Here is a 25804-nt window from a genome sequence, read left to right on the forward strand (position 1 = left end):
TTAATGAAGAGTAAAGATGAGGCCTTGCAAGTATTTAAAGAATTTAACGTTAAAATTGAGGTGGAGACCGGTTAGAAGATTTTAACACTTCGTACGGATCGGGGTGAGTTTATTTAAAATCAATTCGCCTCTTTTTGCAAGGAAAATGGCATAAACATGCACTACACGACACTCTACTCTCCACAACAAAATGGGGTCATAGAAAGGCGTAATTACCCTGTTGTGGAGATGGTAATAAGTAATTTGAAAAACATGAAAGTACCTAATGTGTTATAGGGTGAGGCAGTGAGCCAAGCAATATACATTCTTAATCGTGTAACCACAAAGCTCTTAAGGATGTTACACCATACAAAGCTTGGACCGGTAGAAAACCACAAATTGATCATTTAAAAATTTTTGGCTGCATTGCACATATGTGAATAACTGGAAGGTATTTAAATAAATTAGAAGACCACAGCAAGAAACTAGTTCACTTGGGAGTAGAAATATGTACGCAAGGTTACAGAATCGTTGATCATGAAACTGGATCAATTCAAGTTACCAGAGATGTGAATTTCGAAATAGGAATGGGGAAAGCAATGATGTTCAAAGAAACATCAAACAAAATCTTCACCTTCGACATATTACATCTCAATGAAAACACCCCCCGTGATAACAAACAAAATGTTGAAAAATCAAATGAAGACAATGCAAATTGGGATAAATATGTACCTAAAGGCCCTCATAATATTACCTCAGATCTCATATCTTCTCATGAAAGTGCAACTAGCTCGACCTCATCTACAAGTGAAGCTCCACCTAAACTTCCCACCTTGGCTGATATATATGAAGATTGTAGTGAACTATTGTTCTTACAAGATGACAATGAACCCACATCTTATTCCACGGAAAAGGGAATTGTTGAATGGGGAGATGAAAAGAAGAGTGAGCTAAGCGTAATCGAGAAAAATAAAACCTTCCGGCAGAGTTGCTAAAAGGAAGAAAACCCATTGGGTAAGATATTCCAACCCGTTTAAATAAACGGATTGACACGACATGATACAAAAATGAAATAAGTAAGGTTAAGGTTGAAAATTTCAACTCAAATATGACCCGTTTATTTTTAAGCGAGTTTTTTGAATTCTTTAACTAAACTAGAAAGATCCAAAACCAAAAACAGAAGTAAAGAAAACCTTTGGATTGAATCGTTTTGTAATCTGTATATCACTTAGCCGTCTAGATTAAGACTTCATTTTAGTTTTTTCATTCTCTCCCAAACTACAAAATCTCATCCTCATGATTCTATCTTCTGCCACCTCATATCCTACTTTTTCCATTTTGTCACATGAAAGTTGCTATGACTTTATCTATTTCGCCTCCTAACTATTACTTTTTCCTATCATTTTGGATACCAAACTCCAACTCCTTAACATGTTTAGTGTTTCAACCTCAAATGACAGGACATATTTCAAGGTATACCACTAACACAAAAATAAACGGGTTGACTCAAAATGACACATCAATTAAACGGGTCGGGTTAGGTTGAAGCACTTTCAACCGGTTTACTATTTCGACACGACACGGTTGCCACTTCTAATTTAGGTTACCGGATAATGTACCAAGCTAAATGATTGTTACCCACTAACAAAAATGAAAAAGATAAATGCACAAAAGAATTGCAGTAACTTTGCTAACATTCTCATCCAAGGTCTTCTAGACAGTATATGCAATTTCCATACCAAATTTTCCATCAACCGAAGAAAAAAAAATGCAGTAACTTTGGTAACATTCTCATCCAAAATCTTCAAGGCTGTATAAGCAAGCAGTCTTCTTACCAAATTTTTCATCAAAAGAAAAAAAATAAAGGCAGCAACTCTCCTAGCATTCACATCTAAATTCTTCATGACTGTATTTGCAATTTTTCAAGGATTCTTTTTGTAAGAAAAACCGCAAGAGCTTTCCCTATGAGCTTTCCTTTTACTTTTCTCTTCCTCTGTTTCAGCAGGGTTGACCTCAGGAGCAACATCTATCTTGACTTCTCCTATCATTGCAGTGTCAGTTTTCTTTCCTTTTTGCTCCTCAGGAACCACATCCTTAGTATCTTCACCAACATCTATCTTAACTTCTCCTACCATTGCAATGTCAGTTTGCTTTCCTTTCTGCTCATAGCAACCACATCCTTTGTTCTTCATTAACATCTATCTTGACTTCCACCATTATAGTTTCAGTTTGCTTTCCTTTCTTCTCATCAGTAACCACATCCTTAGTTTCTTCACCAACATCTATCATGACTCTTACCATTGTAGTGTCAGTTTTCTTTCCTGTCTCGTCCTTAACAATCACATCCCTAGTTTCTTCACCAACATCCATCTTGACTTCTCTCACCATTGCAGTTTCAGTTTCATTCTCAACATCTTCATCCTCGGTTTCTTCAGTAGTCTTATCCTCAGCAGTTCCTTCAACTTTTCTTTTCTTATTTGAAGGCTCAACATCAACTACATCTACTGGTTTCTTTGGTGAGAAAGTCTCCACAAAAACACTATAGCATAACTTACGATGAAGTTGGAAAGCTTCTCCCTTAGTCTTGAAGCTTTCTTGCAGATATTTAAGGAGGTCCTCCAGCTTTGTATAGGAATATGGACATTTCTCATCCTCCATGCCCATACACTTACTTATTTGTGTTGCTATTGCAAACCAATGAGCATCTTTAAATGATTCCAGAAACACCTTAATTTTTGCCCTTACCATTATCACAAACTTGAGCAAGAACTCATCGTTGATTGGAGGAATGTCTACCATTTGAATTTGCCTACAAAAACACATCAAGTAGTATTACCTTTATGGTCCTCCGTGTTATATACTATTTTCTATTTTAACCCTTTCAGCAAGGGCAGTCCTTAACATTTAAAATGTGGTTAAACTAAACATATTCGATTCAGATTAATAGCATACACAAGCGAAATAAAATCAATTATGATTATGACAACTAAAATCCAGAAGCATACACCTAATACATGTGATTAGCTATTAATCTAATTACCTTCAAAACGTCAATGAGTTCTTACAACTCAAATCCAAATTGTGTTATATGTAATGTTAAAGATCATCACTAGCCCAATAGAGCCAATATTGTTATCTAGAAGAAGTTATCTTGTTTTAGAACAATCTGGAAGATTCTAGAGCATTATGAAAGAATATGGAAGACTCCGAAATATACCGGAAGAGCCTATAAAACTCTAGTACGACATGGAAGACCCTGGAAGATTATGGATCATTCTAGAAGACATTGGAGCATCCTAAACCTCTCCAAAACATGGTAGAACAATCTAGAAATATATGGAAACTGATAGAGTATGTTAGATAGTTCTAGAGTTATCTAGTAACTTGTAAGTGTATACTAGAATCTAGAACCTTTCTAAGAGGCCTATAAATAGGTGTGGAACTCATTTTCTCCAAACCATCCAAGAAAAGCCTCGAAGAAAGCAAAGAGTGTGGTAGTCTCTAAAATTGTAAGTTCTTCTTAAGTGTCTTAATAAAAGTATTGTTGTTTCCCATATAAAGAGTTGTGTTCAACATGTAAACCATCAACAAGAAAAAAACCTGGAAAAGAAACATATCAAGACTACATGCAAGGCTTTAGCAATTGTGCATTCAAATGGTTCAATGACATTAGAGCTATATTAGGCAATTAGGTTTATGCAATGAGAGTTAGGGCTTTACCAATTAGGCATTAGAATCATCAAATGGTTGAATCACATTACCGAATAGGCATTCAAATGGAGAGAAACATTACTAATTGGGCATTAGCAATTTTGAAGAATGAAAACTCACATTACCAAGCAATTTTGTCCAACTGTTTATTCTAAATTAAACTCAGATTAAGTATTAATCTGGCATAACAAGAAACTATTGCTTTCAGATTGATAACTTAGTGGTAGTTGTGTTGGATGAAGCTAAATCTGAAGCCATAAGCTAAATATAGACGAAGATGCAGCAGAAATCTTAGTAGAAACCGATTTACGCTCTACACAAGCAACATAGAGTCATAAACTGTTCTTGTGGTGTGTGAACTGTCTACATTGGAGATGCACTTTGTTACTCTAAAGATAGACGAAGATGGAGGTCGAGTACTCACTTGCGCGCTGTGAATGCTGACACGAAATTAAAAAGAGATGGAGATGTTGCAGATGAAACTCACTTCAATCTTCACTTCATGGATTCATCATAGAACACATAGCTTAATCGCATTCTTGCTTATGGTTCGCCGAGAGGGAGAAGACTAGGGCACTGTATCATGAAAGACACAAACAAAAGGGGATTCGGATCGGGTACTTGGGTTACTATCGGGCGTATAGCCATTCTTCTGTATTGTTAGGTGTTTAATTTTTGATAAAATTACAAAAATGTTCCTTGTGATTTGTCCAGAAATCTAAAAAATTCTAGACTTGAACCACTAGTCCAAAATAGGATATTTATCAAATTTGAAAGTGCTTGAAATCACATTTTTACCTTTTCTATTTTTTTTTCTTTTTATTTATTTTACTATTTATTTGAATAAAAAAAAAATAAAAGACAAAACAAAGCATACCCCACCCATATCACTCTTTTAACACACTTCATTCCTCTCCCCTTCTACATATGTCTGTCGGAGAATTCACTGGCCACCGACATCAACATGTGTGGATGTGTTTCATTTATTGTCGACAATCGTCGTTAGTCATATTCATATCTTCCTTATGATTATAAATTAATTCTATCCCTACCCTTGCTTTTATTCTTTGGTTTTTTTTTATTTAGAACATTTTTTCTTTGTACTTTTGATAGCTTTATCCATTTTCCCTTACATGGTTGTTCTTTTTACTTTTGATAGATTTATCTATTTTTATTTGAGATGTTTGGAATGTGGCTTAAGTTCCTCCTAGTTCGTTTTTCTTTGAAGTGTTATGTGTTTATGGCATTCATTTGACACAGTTGTGCCCTAACGTTGTATCAAAAATCGTTGTCTTTGAAGTCTTATGTGTATTGTCTAGTATTCCCCTTGATGTTTTTTTGGTACTTTTATCGTTTGAAGAAGTACTCTGATTGGTTTGCCTTTTCTAGTCATCATTTTCCTTTAGTGAACGATCTTCCCGATACGAACAATATTTGGAAGATCAAGTTTTGCTTTGTGGATGCATCAAGTCTTTGTTTGGCACTCGTATTTAACTCATTGTCGATTGTGGATGATGAACTCAAGTTAGATTCTTGTTTGCGTGTGTTTCTATGACGGTTCAACTGTTTATGTATTAAGACTTGTTGCTTTCCTGAGATAGTTCTTTCCATTTGCGATATGAGCCTTTATTGGAAAGCTAAATGTGAAGTTCCAATGGTGTCACTAGCTTCTCCGGGTGAAATGACTTTAGTTGTAACACGCACGAACTAGGGTTAGATTTGTAACACTTGGATTTTTAGGTATGTTCCTTTTAGCCCTTCTATATTTAATTAATCGTATTTTGGTCGTTGGAGTAGTACGCAGGGCGTACCACATGGTACGTTTCGCGTACTAGCTGAGAAGCTAGTACGCGAGGCGTACTACATGGTACGCTTAGCGTACTAAGGTGGTCTGATGGGTTTTGAGGAATACAACAATCCTATGGTGCACATGCAAACCCTAAAGTTTTGGATCTAGGTTTCTTTATTGTACATGAAAAATTATGCAAAGCTTTTAAACTCTAGATCTAGCATACCAAATCCGAAAATAACAAATAAAACAAGTTTAGATGATTACCTTTGATTGTTGCAAGAATCTTCAAGCTTTGAGAACCTAGTATCACAAATGTAATACCTTTAATCGATCATAAACACCTAGGCAAGAAGGATGATCTTGGAGAGAGAGGATGAGAGGCTCAAAAATCGGCTCTAAGACTTCTTACGGTTTCTGGGTGCCGATTTTTGAAGCCCTAGGGGTCCTTATATAGTTGTGCTGCTAAGGTTTCAGTCAAAACCCTAATTGGATAGCTTAGGCCTTAAGCAGTCCAAAGGAACCTTCTGGAATAAGGGCTTGGACGATTTCAAGGTGGCCTTCCACCCTAATTCGTCCACCCATTGATCCATAAGATCTACAACCCAAAATCCAATTATCTTATAATTGCAATTCTAGTCCCCTAAGTTTAATTAATATCTTTTGATCACAAAATCAATTTCTTAATTAATTCTTGACCAATATTAATTAATAAATATGATTTCTCTTTTAAAATATTATTCATATAATATATTAATAAAACATAATATCCTCTTTCTCTATTAATCATCCAGTCAAGTTGCTCTCGTGAAGGCAGCCCAAAAGGACCATACTACAACTGGGTCAAGTACATACCAAATATAGTTATGCTCTTAGACACTAATCCAACAGTGTCCCATTTGGATAAGTCTAATAACTATAAATGCAAGTATGACTTCAGGATTCGATTAGCAATCGTAGCTCTCAAAAGCCACTGTTGAACTCTGACTCGTCCTTTAGATAAGGGATCGTATAGTCCTTTGTTCTCAAGATATTGTGCGCACAATTACATGGAACATAGGCATACTAATTGTCCAATAGTTTGTTTCTCGATCTCTGATTTGTGTGACATAGAACTTAATTGAACACATCAACTTAGTCCTGACCGGGCCCGACACATAAGTCAAACCAAATCATCGAGGGCCCCATATATCGCTTTTACCCTCTTAGGATAAAAGGAACATATAAATTTCGACTTATATGCATTTACTATTCACTCATCAAATCATACACAACAATGCGTTTTATAACATAAGTTACTGATACGTTTACGCATTATCAATGCACAACCAACTCGCAAGCAATAAACCATATATCTAGGTTTAAAGACTATATGATATTATTGTCTTACGATCACTCGTGAATGAATCCCATGAAGTGATACAAGTAAGCGTGGGTTTAATCCAATGCTCAAATCTTATTTCATAAGCACTCATGAATGTTGCAACAAGCCTTTGCTATGTCTAATATAGTTTAGACAATCTACAACCCAATTCATGACAGTCTTCTTTCATATCTACTTCCAACATATGAACGAATGTGGACTGTTCGAATAATCTTATTATTCAGGAAGTCAAAACATGCAAAGTGAAATAATAGGTAAAAAATTAACACAAGACATTAACTTTACTTATAAATTAATAATACCCTTTTATTTAATCATCAAATGTTAATTACAATTTATCTATTACATGTTTCAAAACTATCTAATCACTAAAAATTATATTGTCCTTCAGCCCAATGCTCCTAGCATGCGGCAAGTGCTTAACCCTACTCAGTCCCTTCATAAGGGGATCTGCTGGGTTATCCTCTGACGATAACCTCTTCACTATGAGGAGTCCCTCTTCTACCTGATGTCTAATAAAGTGATATTCCCTGTGGATATGCCTGAATCTGCCATGATCCCTTGGTTCCTTAGTTAAGGCAACTGCACCTTTATTATCACAGAAAATCTCCATAGGCTCCTTTATGGCTGGTACAACTCCAAGGTCTCCGATGAAATTCTTTAACCATATCGCCTCCTTCGACGCTTCACTCTCTGCTATGTACTCTGATTCGCACGTTGAATCAGCCACGATCTCTTGCTTGGAACTTTTCCATGTCACTGCTCCTCCATTCAGGGTAAAGACCCAGCCTGACTGAGATCATCTCGGTCTGTCTGAAAACTAGCGTCACTATGCCTTCGTACCCTTAAGTCATCACTCCCACCGAGGATAACAAACCATTCCTTGGTCCTCCGAATGTACTTCAGAATATTCTTGACTATGGTCCAATGCACTCTACCAGGGTTCCCTTGATATCTGTTGAACATGCTCAAAGTGAAGGCCACATCAGGGCGAGTATAAGTCATAGCATACATGATCGAGCCGACTATGAAAACATAAGGTACTCGACTCATTTCTGCCATCTTGACCTTAGTACTCGGGCTTTGAGTCTTACTCAACTTGGTATTGCTTTGGATTGGTAACTCCCCTTTCTTGGAATTCTCCATACTAAAATGTTTTAGTACCTTATCCAAGTAAGTATTCTGACTAAGTCCTATTAGCCTTTTACTCCTGTTTCTCATTATCCTTATTCCCAGAATATAGGCATCCTCTCTAAGGTCCTTCATAGCGAAGCACTTCCCATGCCAGGACATAAACTTCTGCAGGGTCGGGATGTCGTTTTCTATGAGCAGTACGTCATCGACATACAATACAAGGAAGCTAACTATACTCCCACTGGCTTTGACATATACACATGACTTATCCTCGCTTCGCAGGAAGCCAAACTCTTTGACTTTCTCATCAAAACAAAGATTCCATTTGTGAGATGCTTGTTTCAATCCATAAATGGATTTCTCAAGCTTACACACTCTATTAGGCTGCTTCGCATCGACAAAACCCTCTAGCTGACTCATGTAAACATCCTCAGCCAACTTCCCATTAAGGAAAACGGTTTTGACATCCATTTGCTATATTTCACAGTCATGAAATGCAGCAATGGCTAGCACTACCCTAATAGACTTTATCTTCGCAACTAATGAGAAGGTCTCATCATATTCAAATCCAGGAGTTTGAATAAAGCCCTTCGCAACCAATCATGCCATATAAGTGTGTACCTTCCCATCCATGTCAGTCTTCTTCTTGAAGATCCATTTGCACCCGGCCGTCTTACAACCTGGTACATTGTCAACCAAATTCCAAACTTGGTTGTCATACATGGACTGAATCTCACTATCCATAGCCTCTTTCCGTTTGGCAGACTCCGGGCTTGCCATGGCTTCCTTGTAGCTGTTAGGTTCATCCAAATTTACTAGTGTACTATCACTAATAAACGTATCACCTTCAGTAGTAATATGAAAACCATAAAACTCCAGTGGAACACTAACTCTACTGGAACATCTAAGAGGGAGGGACTCATCAATCGGTTCAGCAGGAGTTTCCTCCTCCGGTTTACCACCTGTGTTAGAGGTTCCTTCATCGCTTGATTCTTGAATCTCTTCAAGATCAATTTGCCTCCCACTATCCTCTTGGCTTATGAGTTCTCTTTCTCGGAAAACCCCTCTCCTCGCAATGAAGACAACATTGTCCTTCAGTCCATTTAAAAGATATCCAAAAGACTTCTATGGGTAGCCGATAAAAATACATCGCTCACTACGAGGTTCGAGCTTGTCGTGAGTCTCTCGTCTTTTGAAAGCCTCACTACCCCAAACCTTTATATGTGCCAACGAGGGAGCTTTCCCTATCCACATCTCGTGAGGAGTTTTGGCAACCTTCTTGGTAGGGACTAGGTTAAGGATATGGGTGGCAGTCTCTAAGGCGTACCCCCAGAATGTGATAGACAACGAAGCCTGACTCATCATGGAACGAACCATGTCTAACAAGGTCCGATTGCGCCTTTCTGCCACACCATTTAATTGGGGTGTCCTAAGAGGCCTCAATTGTGAAACAATTCCACATTCCCTTAGATAGTCGTGGAATTCAGCATTAAGATACTCTCCTCCTTGATCAAATCTTAGCATCTTAATTTTCCTACCCAACTGATTCTTCACTTCTGACTTAAACTCCTTGAATTTTTCAAAGGTTTTTGACTTTTGCTTGATCAAGTAGATATACCCATATTTGCTATAATCATCAGTAAAAGTCACATAGATGCGATATGCATCCTTTGTGGTGGATCTAAAGGGTCCACATACATCAGTATGTATGAGATCCAATAAACCCTCGTCCCTTTCACAAGTACCAGTGAAGGGTGACTTGGTCATCTTTCCAAGTAAACAAGATTCGCACACGTCATCGTCCCTAAGGTCGAAAGACTCCAACACTCCACAATTTTGGAGTTGGGCTATGCATTTCTTGTTGACATGTCCAAGACGACAATGCCACAAACATGCTTTGTCCAAACTATTGGAAGAATCGATATGTAAAACATTATTTCCTAAATTATCAACAACCATCACAGTTTCATAGATTCCATTACAAGGCAATGCTTCAAAATAGAAAACACCATTAAAGAAAGCATTAATAGAACCCTTTTCATTATCAAACGAAAATCTAAATCCATGTTTATATAAACCATGAAAAGAAATGATGTTTCTTTCCATTTTTGGCGAATAGCAACAATTATTCAAATCTAGTCCTAACCCATTACTAAGCACTAAAGAGTAAAATCCAATCTTGGTGACATGCGCCGCTCTTTTGTTTCCCATGATCAAGTTTATCTTCGCATGCTCCACATCCCTACTTCTTCTTAGGCCCTGCAAATCAGAACAAATGTGAAAACCACACCCTGTATCGAGAACCTAAGAAATAGCATGTGATGGGTTATTAGATTAAATAGTATAAATACCTGCGAAGGATGGTTTTATCTTTCCATCATTGATGTCCTGCAGATACTTCGGCCAACTTCGTTTACAATTCCCTTTCTCGTGGCAGTAGTAGCACTCTGCATCCTTCAGGTTGGAGGAGGGTGCAATAGAACTAGCTTTGGTCCCACTTGAAGAGGTGCCATATCGGGACTTTCCTTTATGGTGGATCTTGGAAGGGCCCTTCCTCTTCTTACCCTTCCCCTGCCCAATTGCCAAGACTCGGGGCAGCAGTAGGAGTTGATGCAATGGATTTGTCCTTGAGGTTACTCTCAGCAGTCCTCAGTAGACCTTGAACCTTGCTCAAGGTGACCTCTTCCTTGTTCATGTGGTAGGTCATCCAGAATTGGTTGTAGCAAGGAGGCAAGGAGTGAAGAATGATATCAATCGTCGGCTCCTCATCGAAGTTAACATTTAACTTCAATAGGCGGTCTACATATCTCTGCATCTTCTGCAGATGGGCCACGACGGACTCTCCGTCCTTCATCTTGGTAGTGATCATCGAAGTGATGATCTTGTACCTCTCATGCCTGACACTTTGGTGGTACATGTCCAGTAAATCCTGATGCATCTCATAGGGGTAGTAGTCCTCGTAATACTTTTGGAGTTCGTCAATCATGGTTGCGAGCATGATGGAATGGACTTTTGTAGCATCTCGCTCGTGGGCCTCAAAGGCAGCGATCTCCTCGGGAGTAGAAGCGTTGACATTCACTTCTTTCATATCCTTGTCGAGGACATACTCCTTGTCCTCGTAGCGGGTAGCCATTCGAATGTTTTGGATCCAATCATTGAAATGGGACCCATCGAAAATCACCCTCCCACACAAATTCATGAGTGAGAATGAGCCGGAAGAGTTCGAGCCAGAAGCGTTGTTGTTGTTTGGCGTAGACATCTGAAAAGAAAAGAGACAAAGTTTGATTGGATAAGAATCCCCAATTAAACACCCAAATGAGAAATTAGGGCTAGGATCCAACAACATTATTCACAATTTAGAAGAGAGATGTTGTAATCTAAATCGCAAATAATTTGAAGGTAAGTGAATGACGATTCACTAATTTCCACCATGAAAAACAAAAAGAGATTAAGTTTTAGTTGTATTGAAACTCCTAGATATTTTGAGATTCATTGAACTTTTCAATGGCATATTTAAATCTCGATATGCCCTTCAAGTTTGTGACTGGGATACCGAGGATTACAAATAAGGTGTGAATAACCATGCAAATGTACTTGGTGCCCTCAATGTTACAGTCACCTAATCAGTGTGCCGATTAGCCCCACACGCTCCTTAGATCTATGACAAACATCAAGTCACCCTTTGTCACCTTTTCTAGACCCAAATTAGTGTGCCGGTTAACCACACACGCTCCACTAATGTCTTGGCAAGGCTACAAAGTGTAATTTCATGGAATAGCATCATTTTCGCATTTTTCCTAAAGTAACTAAGAATGAAAATTTTATAAAAAACATTTAGTTACTTTAATAAATTCATTAAACTTATTAATGAAGCAGTTGCCCTATCCTACCCGTTCGGCTAATGACCCTCCACCAATCAAGGAAGCGGTGGGTGAGAATGGACACCCATTAAACGACTATTTTATAGGTCATAACCTTATACCCCCCTTATAGACTGGATTCGTGAATGAGGCCTACTAACGGTAAGACTAGCCATGTTCTTATATATATATATATATATATATATATATATATATATATATATATATATATATATATATATATATATATATATATATATATATATATATATCTATATAATCATTATTCTTATAATATTGTAATAGGATAAGGTTTGAATTTTAAACTTGTAAAATTCTAGGGTTTAGAATTTAACTATTTCAAAATTAAACTTTTTAATCAAAATTTAAAATTTCAAAACTTGATGGCAAGTTTTGAAACTTTTCAAAACTATCTAGATCAAAATTCAAATAATTTAATTAAACAATTAATTGGTGATTATCTAATTTTGACCTAATCTAATTCCATGCAAGATATTTCAAACAAATAATTCAAATAATTAAAGATTATCATATAAGGCAATAATTATCTAATTAATTGAAAAATGTCTTTTATTTTGATAAGGATAATCACATCATATTAATAAAATTTCGATTTTATCAATCAAAAACATTTTTGGTGACTATCACAAGTCAAAATATGCCAAAATCCTGAAATTCCCTATGTCTGACTCTCCGACTCGCCGAGTAACCATCTGGACTCGTCGAGTTCATCTGACTCGTCGAGTTCATCAGGTGACTCGACGAGTTGGTCAGGCAGAGAGCAAAAATTTCGATTGTAAGAAATGAATAATCATACAATGCATCAAATACAATAGAAACCAAGCAAGGCTCTGATACCACTGATAGGTTTTGAGCAATACAACAATCATATGGTGCACATGTAAACCCTAAAGCTTCGGATATAGGTTTCTCTATTGTACATGCAAAATTATCCAAAGCTTATATACCCTAGATCTAGCATACCAAATCCGAAAATAACAAATAAAACAAGCTTAGATGATTACCTTTGATTGTTTCAAGAATCTTCAAGCTTTGAGAGCTTAGTATCCCAAATGTAATACCTCTAATCGATCACAAACACCAAGGCAAGAAGGATGATATTGGAGAGAGAGGATGAGAGGCTCAAAAATCGGCTCTAAAACTTCTTAGGGTTTCTAGGTGCCGATTTCTGAAACCCTAGATGTCCTTATATAGTTGTGCTGCTAGGGTTTCAGTCAAAACCCTAACTGGATAGTTTAGGCCTAAAGCAGTTCAAAGGAACCTTCTGGAATAAGGCCTTGGACGATTTCAACGTGGCCTTCCACCCTAATTTCGTCCACCCTTTGATCCATATGATCCTCAGCCCAAAATCCAAGAATCTTATAATTGCAATTCCAGTCCCCTAAGTTTAATTAATGTATTTTGATCACAAAATCAATTTATTAATTAATTCTTGACCAAGATTAATTATTCAAGATGATTTCTCTTTTAATATATTATTCATATAATATATTAATAAACCACAATATCCTATTTCTCTACTAATCATCCAGTCACGTTGCTCCGGTAAAGGAAACCCAAAAGGACCATACTACAACCGGGTTAAGTACATACCAAATATAGTTATGGACTTAGACACTAATCCAACAGTAGTGTCGCAGATCCGATGCCTCGTATGTTGGGCGTACGAGGAGTACGCTTGGCGTACGAGGAGATTAAGAAATCCTATTTTTAGGGTGTTGTAGCCTATATAAAGACCTTAAGTCCCTAGGGTTGGCCTCTTTTCCAGTCCCCATATCTTCTAAACCCTAAAATTGACCCATAAGACTTCATTGTGGTGTTTTTAAGCTCTTAAGAAGAATTTGGCGGTTATTTTGCTCTTTGTGAAGGAAGTAAAGAATATTGAAGGTGCTTTGCTTTGTGAGAAGTTTTAGATCTTGAATCCTTTGCAAGTCTTTTGAGGTATCAAGTTCATACATTGTCTTCTCCTTTCTTAGATCTATTCATATCTTGGTTTTGTTATGCTTTTTTTTTCCCTTTTTGGGTTAGTTAGCTTGATGGGTTAAGTAATTTGAGCGACTTATCCTTTTAGATCTGAGCATGTTATGAGGTTCTCAAGCATAAAGGTGCAAGATTTGTGGGGTTTATGGTCACATACATGAATTAAGTGTAACATCCATAAAATTCATGAAAATTTTAAACTTTTAAAACAACCCGAAAATCATCATTGTTTACAAATAGTTTCCAAAACAGGTTCAATATCAGAGTAGTCCCAAAATCATGAAACAAAATATGAGGAGGTGCACGGTCATGCCTTCACCTTCCCACGATCCTCTGAGCTACCAGAAACATAATCCAAAACTATAAGCCCAAAGCTTAGTGAGTTCCCCAAAGTACCAATACGCACAAATAACACAAATATAATGACAACATGAAATGGGTCCACAGCTAACAGACTGGATTACCCCTGAGGCGACATCATAAGTTTGGCTTACCCCTGGGCCCACAGCTTATGTCTGGCTTGCTCCCCGGTTGGTTCAGTCCTCAAACTGAATACCGCTAAGCCCTCGGTACGAGTCTGACATGCTCTTCCTAGCCGTCAACTCGTATCTAGAATGCTCATGAGCCCTCAGCATGAGTCTGGCATGCCCTCCCTGGCCCTCAGCTCATATCTGCTATGATACATGGTTTGTTAAGCCCAAACTTCAGATCCATGGTCCGAATTCACCTTAGAGTCATAAAGTATCTAACTTTATGACTTTAGACATCCAAAAAGTCCTTAATACATGGTCTTAATCCATTAAAATCTTCCATAAGAAGCATGGACCCAAACTAGCTAAAGGGACCTCATTTTTATGGCATAAAACCCTTTCTAGGGTCTGAAAGGACAGCCCAAAACGTCCAACACCAAGCATGTACAGCAATAGGAATTTTAGGACAAAAGAACACTATAAAGCTACCAAGATGAGATCTAAGAAACCAAGCATAAAGGTAGCAACTTTTTACCTCTTGGAGCTTCCTAAGAGGATGATGGTCCAACATCCATAGGCTTGTTTTCACTTCTAGACTCCTTGATGCACTTCCTTCTCCTTTAAGCACACAAATAACACACTTTAAGCTCAAAACACTCTCTTATGGGGTTAGGGTTTTCTAAGAACAACTCAAGGGCTTGGAGGCTGAAAGGGTGAGGCTAAATGATCCATAAAGGTGTTTAAATACTCCTCAAACCCTAAAAATTAGGGTTTCAACCGAACATTAGTACGCCGACCATAGATATGTGTACGTCCAGCGTACTAGGGGGCGCCCTAGTACGCTTAGCGTACTCACATGTACGCCCATCATACTACTCCTACTCTGAAAATTACCATTTTGCCACTATGGCATCTTAGGGCTACATCTTTACAATCCAAGGACCCAAAAATGACATATTTAAAAAACAAAGGAAAGGATTTGAAAATACCTGAAACCCGAGATGTTACAACTCTCCCCCACTTTAACTAGACTTCGTCCTCAAAGTATGCTATCGCGAACAAATCCAAATAATGCTCCTGCATCTCTGCCTCTGGCTCCGAGGTCAACTCGGAGCCCCTCCGATGCCGCCATCATACCTTTACCAAAGGTACTTCCTTGATGCACAAAACCTTCACCTTCCTCTCTAAAATAGCCATTGGCCTCTTAACATAGTTCAAGCGCTCATCAGTCCGAATATCATCCAAAGACACCACTACATCCCCATCCAATATACACTTTCGTAACTGTGAAACATGGAAAGTGTTGTGAATCTGGTTGAGCTCCTAAGGAAGATCCAACCTATACGCCACCTTGCCAACCCTGGCAATAATCCGGAATAACCCAATATATCGAGGACCCAACTTTCCCATCTTCTGGAATTTCTTTACACCTTTCCAAGGTGAGACCTTCAGTAACACCCTGTTGCCAACGTGAAACTCCAACTCAGATCGATGCCTGTCGGCATAGCTTTTCTGCCGACTCTAGGCAGTCTGCAATCTCTGCCTGATCTACTGAATCATCTTTATAGTCTGAAGGACTACCTCGATCCTCCCCATAACCCTGTGACCAACTTCTCCCCAACAGACTGGAGTACGACATCTCCGTCCATACAAGAGCTCAAAAGGCAGAGCACAAATGCTGGAGTGAAACATGTTGTTCTTGGAGAACTCCGCAAAAGGTAGGTAGGAGTCCCAGCTCCTACCAAAATGAATGAAACAGACCCGCAACATGTCCTCAAGGGTCTATATCGTCCGCTCACTCTGACCGTCGGTATGTGGATGATAAGTCGTGCTGAAGTGGAACCTCATGCCTAGTTCCTCATGGAACTTTTACAAAAGACGATAGGGTGAACCAAACATCATAGTCTGAAACAATCGAAACAAAAACCCCATGGCGACCAACTATCTCGCGAATATAAACATTAGCCAATTTCTCGGCTGAAGAACTCTCCCGAATTTCCAGGAAATGAGCACTCTTCTTCAAGCGATCCACGATGACCCAAATAGCATCGAAACCTTTTGCCGTCCTCGGCACATGGGAACCTCTAGAGGCTGCAGCTTGCCATACAGCCTCTAATGGTAAGCCTTGACCATCCTGTAGGTCATGCATCTCTCCACATACCATGCAATCTCCCTCTTCATACACGGCCACCAATAACTCAATCTCAAATCCCGATACATCTTAGTGGCCCCTGGATGGATAAAAATCAAGACTTATGATCCTCCTCCAACACAATTTATGTAACCTCACCAGACATAGGAACCCATACCCGACCACATCGGTTTAACAATCCATGGCTATCCGGAACAAATCTGGTGATGTCACCCCTTGTCCTCTCAATCTTCCAGTTCTCCTACCGAATACCCTCGGCGTGAGTCTTCGTAATCAATCCCAAAATCGGGGAATCCACTGATATCCTCATACATGATACCCCATCTGAATAATCAGCTAACTTGTGGCTCAAAGCATCCGTCACCACATTCGCTTTAAGTGGATGGTAAATGATCTCACAATAGAATAGCATACCTTTAGTTGTAGTTGAAGCCTTGAGTCTTTAAGAACCTAGCACCAATAATGCGAATGCCTCAAATGGAACCACAAATCACCACCAACAATTAGAAGACTAGAGAGAGGTTACTTTGCTCACAAAATTGACAATAGCTCTCACAAGAACACTTCGGTGCTGATTTCATGCACACATGGGTTCTTTATATAGTGTGGCTACATTTGGGTTACACCATGAAAGCCCTAATGTGCATGACTTTTCATTTCCCTCATGCTCCATGGGTTAAAACCTCCATGGAGTATCCATGGATCACACCATGTAAGGAATCATGAATCATTAGCCCATTATACAAGAATGAATGATTTCACCAATCAAGCCCATATATTTAATTAGTCTCTTTTGATCACAAAATTAATTCCAAATTAATTCTTGATCAGTACTAATTAAATAATATGCTTTCGTATTAATATATTAGAACTTGTAATATAGTAATAAATCATAAATAAACTCTTCTCAAAAGTCCATCCTACAAATTGTCCCAGTGAGCTGCAACCTAAATGTACCATGCTACTCTCGGGTCGAGTACATACCAAATATATTTATGGACTTAGACACCTTATCTAACAGTCTCCCACTTGGATAAGTCTAATAACTATAGTTGCAAGTATAACATCAGGACCCAACTAGCAATCGTGGCTCTTAAATTCCTTTGTCGAACTTAGACGTACCATTTTAGATAAGTGATCATGGAATCCTCTGTTTTCAATATATCAGCCGGACAGACACATGGAACACAGTCGATGTTATTGTCCAGCAGTTTGTTTTGCGATTTTTGATTTATTTGACATAGAGCTTAATCGAACACATCAATTTAGTTCTGACTGGGCCCGACACATAAGTGAAAAAAATCATTGAGGGGCCCAAGATATCACCTTTAATCCTCCAAGGACTAAAAGAAACAGATATACTTCGACAGTATATGCTTGTGCTAACTATTCATTAAGCCATACATAACAACACATTTTATAACATCGATTTACCGATGCGGTTTCGTACTATCAATGTACAACCAACTTATAGTCAACAACTCATCTATATAGGTTTTAAGATTATATGATATTATCGTCTCACGATCACTCAAGATAAATTCCATGAAGTGATGCAAGTGAGTGTGGGTTAAATCCAATACTCAGACCTTATGAACACTCATGAATGTTGTATAAATCTGTTGCTATGTCTAACCACCTTAGACAATCTACAAGCCCAATTCATGACACAATACCTACTTCCAAAGTATGATTGACTGTGGATAGTTTGAATAATTGAATTATTCTGGAAGTCAAAGCATGCAAAATGATATAATAGTAAACAACTGACATAAGACAGTACCATACTAGTAAATAAAAACACCGTTTATTTAATCATTAAATGTCAATTAAAAATTATCTATTACAAGCTTCCATAAGCTATCTAATCACTAAAAAATAATATCATCCCTCAGCCCAATGCGCATCGCATGATGTAAATGCTTAACCCTACTCAGTCCCTTCGTGAGGGGATCTGTCGGGTTCTCATATGATGATACCCTCCTTTATAGTTGGTATAAATCCAAGGTCTCCGATGAAGTTCTTTAGCCATATCACCTCCTTTATTGCTTCGCTCGCTGCTATGTACTCTGATTCGCACATTGAATCAGCTATTGTCTCCTGCTTGGAACTTTTCCAAGTAATTGCTCCTCCATTCAGGGTAAACACCCAACCTGACTGAGAGCGGAAATTATCCCTGTCGATCTGAAAGCTGGCATCGCTATACCCCACTACTCTTAAGTCATCACTCCCACCGAGGGTAAGGACCCAGTCCTTAGTCTTCCGTAGGTACTTGAGAATGTTCTTCACCACAGTCTAGTGAGCCTTAACAGGTATCTCTTGATATCTATTGACCATGCTCAAAGCCAAAGCCACATCAGGGCGAGTACAACTCATAACATACATGATCGAGCCAACGGGGGAAGGATATGGTAATCGACTCATCTCAACTATCTCAGCCTCTGTACTCTGACTCTGAGCTTTACTCAGTTTGGCATTGCTCTGGATCAGTAAGTCACCTTTCTTGGAATTATGCATGTTGAACCTCTTCAACACCTTATCCACATAGGTACTTTGACTAAGTCCAATTAGTCTCTTACTCTTGTCTCTCAATATCCTAATCCCAAGAATATAGGCAGCCTCTCTGAGGTCCTTGATAGCGAAACACTTCCCGAGCCAGGATTTCACCTCCTGCAGGGTCGGGATGTCATTTCCTATGATTAGTATGTCATCCACATACAACACCAGAAAGCTAACTATACTCCTACTGCCTTTGACATATACACAGGACTGATAAGTCTAATTTATGAATGTACTAAATTGTCATAAATTTGTTGAATTGATGTATAATTGTCCAAGAATGGCACTACTTTGATGAGTTGTTGAACTTCATATGTAGGTAAATATTTATTGCTAAAGTGGGTGGAACCTGCAATAAAAACGAGAAAAAGGAAGCTAACAAGCATGGGAGACAAATTGCTAAAAGAATGAAGAAAAATGGTGCGGAGAAATTTGACCACTCTTCCATGTTTTGATCATATCTCAAGATCTAGAGCTCCGATTGACATGAATGAAGAAGTTATGGAAACTAGACAAAATTTCCTACAACTTTCATGTTTTGCGTTTTTACTCATTCTATCGTTTTCATCAACAAAAATGGGATACAAAGATGATGGACGTCCTAGAATGCGTCAAAGACGCCCCCTAGGATGCCAATGCGTTTTAGGCTATTTTTAAGTGCAAGTCAAGGATGAAAGAAGGCATGTTAAATGCTACAAAGGATTCCCTAGCTTCCTACATGACTTCTAAGATGCCTACTAGGATGCCGACGCGGAAAAAGACCCGAAAATCAGTTTTTTAGCACCTATTTAAGGGAGATTAAACCCTAATTGACTTTGGACTTCTTCCTTGTGATTTTCCACAGTTTTGGAGGGTTCCAAACACATTCAAAGCTTCTACAAACAAGTTTTTGATCATTAACTTCCAAATCCAAGACGAGAAATCACCAAATTCATTATCATTCAACGTCTAAAGATCATTTAAACGACGGATCTACATCAACTCAATCATGCTCCAAATTTGATTATTTCATCCCCAAGGTTTCATCGTTCCATAGTTGATTGATCATTATACTTCATTGATTTTATGATTATAAGTTGGTTTGTGAATTTTTAGCATTAATTCAATTGTTTATATTGAAGTTGTGTGTTTTGTTAATCATATGGAAGGCTAAACGACCTAGGTTACTTCCGGGAATGTTGGAGGATGTTAGGATGAACACGTTTTGATTATTACTTCTATTCTAGTCAATTTCAGTTATTGTTTCATTCTTAAAGTTATGATTTTTACTTATAGTAATTGGAGTTGGGTTTTCTTATTGTGTGATATTGCAACTAAGATAGTGTATTGTTATTTCACTAATCATTCTGAATTCAAGTAGTTTAGGAACTAAGATGATCAGTTGAACCCACATACATTATTCCGAATTTGTAGTATCAGTGGCGAATCTAGAACCAAAATCAACGTGGTTCCTTATATAAATGAAATGGAAAAAAGTATGAAAATGTAGGGCTTTTGGCAAAAATAAGGTAGTTCTTTCTGTTTTTTATATAGAATTATTGTATTAAAAAAGAATAAATGTAGGTCCTAGGACCTACCTTGAGTGTATGTAGCTACGCCCCTATGTAGTATTATATACTCAACATTGTTATAGGTATCGTAAGACACATTATCGCCAAACCACTAGTTGTTCCTAATCCAATTAGACATAGGGAGTATGACAACTAGTTTGTGTGCTCAAAATTATTTGTTGCAAGTTAATCAATCTTAGTTATGTCTAGGTAATTAAATTGGAATTTAAGGGAAGAGAAACATGTAAGTCCAACCATCTTAACAACTGAATCGGAAGTATCTTGTTTTTTTGTCATTGATAATAGTTTTTTTTAGTAGTTCTTGCATTACCAAGTTTTTTGCTTTTTCAACAAATTTTAGTTCACATAATTTCATGACAATTGCTAGTAGTTTTTCTTTGACTATTTTAACACAAAGTCTGATGACAAACTCCTCGTGGATTCGACCCTTACATACCCTAGCTATCTAGTGGTTTTTGAGGTTACTTTTGATTGATACAACGACCTCGATCAAGGACTCATCCTCACTTTTCAAAAAACCAAACTCTTTGACCTTCTCATCGAAATAAAGAATCCATCTGCGAGATGTTTGTTTCAATCCATAAATGGATTTCTCAAGCTTACACACTCTATTAGGGTGTTTCGCATCGATAAAACCTTCTGCTGACACATGTAAACATCGTCAACCAACTTCCCATTAGGGAAAGTGGTTTTGACATCCATCTGTCATATTTCATAGTTATGAAATGTAGCAATGGCCAGCATAGTCAACTCCCAGAGTTTGATTATTAAATCCCTTCGCAACCAATCGCGCCTTATATGTGTGTACATTCCCATCCATGTCGGTCTTCTTCTTGAAGATCCATTTGCACCCGACTGACTTACGACCCGGTACATTATCAACCAAGTTCCAAACTTGATTGTCATACATGGACTGAATCTCGCTGTCCATAGCCTCTTTCCATTTACTAGACTTGGGGCCTACCATGGCTTCCTTTTAGTTGTTGCGTTCATCCAAATTTACCAGTGTGTTATCACTGATAAATGTATCACTTTCTGTAGTAATATGGAACCCATACAACTCAGGTGGAACCCTAACTCTACCTGAATGCCTCAGAGGTATGGACTCGTCAATCGGCTCAACAGAAGTTTCCTCCTCAAGTTGATCGCTAGTGTTTGAGGTTCCTTCATCGTTCAACTCTTTAAGTTCTTCATAGTCAATTTGCCTCCCAATGTCCCCATGGTTTATGAGTTCCCTCTCTCGGAAAACCCATCTCCTCGCAACGAAGACAACATTGTCACTCGGTCTGTAGAAGAGATAACCAAAGGACTTCTGCGGGTAGCCGAAGAAAATACATCGCTCACTCCGAGGTTCGAGCTTGTCGTGAGTCTCGCGCCTCACGAAAACCTCACAACCCGAAACCTTGATTTGTGCTAACGAGGGAGCCTTCCCTGTCCACATCTCGTGATGTGTTTTGGAAACCTTTTTAGTTGGGACTCGATTAAGGGTATGGGCAGCAGTCTCTAAGGCATACCCTCAGAATGAGATTGGTAACGAAGCTCGACTCATCATGGAGTGAACCATGTCCAACAAGGTTTGGTTACGCCTCTCATCCACACCATTAAGTTGCGGTGTCCTAGGTGGCGTTAATTGTGAAATAATTTCACACTCCTTAAGATAGTCCAGGAACTCGATACTAAGATACTCACCCCCTCAATCGGATCGGATCATCTTTATCTTCCCGCCCAGCGATTCTCCACTTCTTTCTTAAACGCTTTGAATTTCTCAAAGGTCTCTGACTTATGTTTGATTAAGTAGATATATCCATATTTGTTGTAATCAACAGTAAAAGTCACATTAAAGCGGTTAACATCCCTTGTGGCGGTTCTGAAGGACCCACACACATCGGTGTGTATGAGATCCAACAAACCCTCACTCCTGTCACAAGAACCAGTGAAGGATGGCTTAGTCATTTTTCCAAGAAAACAAGACTCGTAAGTGTCATCTGACCTTGAGTCGAATGACTCCAAAACTCCAACCTTCTGGAGTTGGCCTATGCGCTTCTTGTTAACATGTCCATGACGACAATGCCACAAGGATGACTTATCTAAACTATTAGAAGAATTGATATGCAACACATTATTTCCTAAGTTGTCTACAACCATCACAGTTTCATATACACCATTACAAGGTAATGCTTTAAAATAAAAAACACCATTATAAAAAGCATCAATAGAACCAATTTCATTATCAAACGAAAATGTAAATCCTTGCTTGTACAAACCATGAGTGGAAATAATATTTCTCGCCATATCAGACGAGTAACAATAATTATTCAAATCTACTTCTAACCCACTACTAAGCAATAAAGAATAAACTCTAATCTTGGTGACAGGTGAAACCTTCCTATTCCACATGATCAAGTTTATCTTCCTGTGCTCCACATCCTTACTTCTTTTTAGTCCCTGCACATTAGAGCAAATGTGAAATCCACAACCTGTATCAAGGACCCAAGATTTATTATGTGATGAGTTTTTAGATAGAATAATGTAAAGACCTGCATGGGCAGGTTTAACCTTCCCATCCTTAACATCTTGCAAGTACTTGGGGCAGCTTCGCTTCTAGTGCCCCTTTTCATGGCAATAGAAGGACTCTGCTTCCTTTGAGAGGACCGAAGGAGCAGCAGAACCTCCTTTGGTTCCACCTAAAGTGGATACATCAATGGACATTCCTTTACGGCTCTTGGAAGGAGTCTTCCTCTTCTTCCCCTTACCCTGCCTAATTTCCAAAAAAGGGGCATTTGCAGTAGGAGTAGTAATAACTGATTTACCTTTGAGACCACCTTCGACAGTCTTCAAAAGCCCTTGAAGTTTGTTGAGTGTGACCTCCTCATTGTTCATATGATAGGTCATGCGGAACTGATCATAACAGGGAGGTAAGGAGTGCAATATGATATCAATAGCCAGCTCATCAGGAAAGTTCACATTTAACTTCAGCAAACGGTCCATAAACCTTTGCATTTTCTACATGTGACTCATGATGGGTTCACCATCCTTCATCCTGGTTGTTATCATGGACGAGATGATTTCATCCCGCCCTTGACAAGCACTCTGATGGTATCTTTCCATCAGGTCTTGGTGCATCTCAAAAGGGTAGAAGTCCTCATAGGACTTTTGGAGTTCAGGAGACATGGTGGCCAACACGATACAAGACACCTTCATGGCATCTCTCTCATGAGTCCTAAAATCAACATTCTCCTGAGGAGTAGCAGCAGACTCATCAATTTCCTTCAGCTCCTTGTCAATGACATATTCCTTGTCCTCGTAACGAGTGACCATCCGCATGTTTCTAATCCAATCATTGAAATTAGAATCATCAAAGATGACTCTCCCACAAAGGTTCATGAGGGAGAAGGAGCCAGTAGGGTTAGAGCCAGAAGAACCATTGTTGCAAGACATCTGAAAAGATAAAGAAAACTTTTTAGATTAGATATAAGAATCCTTAATATAACACCCAAATGAAATATTAAGGCTAGGACCCAACACAATATTTTACAATTTGGAAAAGGGATTTCGTAATCCAACTTGCAAAATATTTCAAGGTAGGTAAATGACGATTTACCAATTTCCACCATGAAAAATGAAATTGTTTATTAAGTTTTAATTGGTTTTGAAACTCCTAGATCCTTTGAGATTGATTGAATTTTTCAATGGCATGTGTAAATCTCGATTATGCCCTTCAGGTTTGTGACTGTGAGACCGAGGATCACAAATAAGGTGTGAATAACCATGCAAATGTACTTGGTACTCTTAATGTCAATTGTCACCTTAATTAATGTGTTGGTTAACCACACACACTCCATTGACCTTATGATAAACACTAAGCTACCCTTTTCCACCCTTACTAGCCCAAGTTAATGTGTCGGTTAACCACACACGCTCCATCAATGACTTGGTAAGGTGAAAAGTGTAATTTCATTGGTTAGCATCAATTTCACATTTTCAAAACGTAACTAAGAATGGGAATATATAAAAGTTTAGTTACTTTATAATTATTATTATACTTTTAATGAGAATTAAAATCATTTGTCCTACCCGTTTGGCTAACGACCCTCTACCGGTCAAGGAAGCGGTGGGTGAGAGTGGACACCCATTAAACCACCATTTTATAGGCAGTAACCTTATACCCCCTTATAGACCAGCTTCATGAATGAGGCCTACTAACGGTAAAACTGACTTGTCTTATACATATATATAAATATTAAACCAATAATATTATAATAGTATAAGGGTTGAATTTTAACTTTTATGTCACAACTGGAAATTTTGTGTCATGTAATCTATACACTCAAGTTAATGTGAATCAAAAACTTAAGAGCATGTGTGATACCTACTATTATGACATCAAAAACTTCAATCAAATACATCATACAAGTGCTACAAATAGTCATCAAACAATTGGAAACCCTAGAAGTTCTTGTTTAGGTCCATTTTTGGACTAGGATTTCCTTATTGGACCCAAATGGACCAATAAGCTTCCAATTTGACTATCATGGGCATAGAACCCTAATTGGGCTCTATTTGGACCCACATTAATTTATTTCAACATTTTGGGCCATTTTGGGCCTAGAATGAAATGAATTATAAGCTTTGATCCATGAATAACCTAAGCTAGTCCAACAAAAATGTGAAAATCCTACCACATTCTTTTAGGTCGAAACACACCCAAACAAACTCTAATATTGGACTTAGGGGCAAAAAGCCCAAATTTTTCCTTTTCCCTTCAAAACTCTCGGCCCAAGGCCCAAACCCAAGAGGAGGTGAAGAGAGTTGACTTTCAAGTGACACCTCACTGTTACCTCATGGTTATCCATGCATTATATCTCATATAACCATGCATACATCACCTCAAAGTTCATTCCTTCTTCCCTCTCTCTCACTCTCGGCCATCTCAAACACACACACATCTCACAAGCTCTCTCATGAACACTCAAGAAAACTTCCTCCCTCTCCACTCAAAGATCTCGAAATTTAGGAAGCATTCAAGAGGAAGTTTCCACAAATTCTTCATCCAAGGTAAGATTATGTTTGGATCTATGACTTAGATTCTTTTTTTCATCAAAATCTTTTCCTAATCCATGCCAAAATTGTGATCTTACATCCTAGAAGCACATCAAACTCGAGATCTTCAAGA

Source organism: Lactuca serriola, chromosome 7 (assembly GCF_051521515.1).
Source record: "Lactuca serriola cultivar US96UC23 chromosome 7, Lser_US96UC23_V15, whole genome shotgun sequence".
Lineage (NCBI taxonomy): Eukaryota > Viridiplantae > Streptophyta > Magnoliopsida > Asterales > Asteraceae > Lactuca > Lactuca serriola.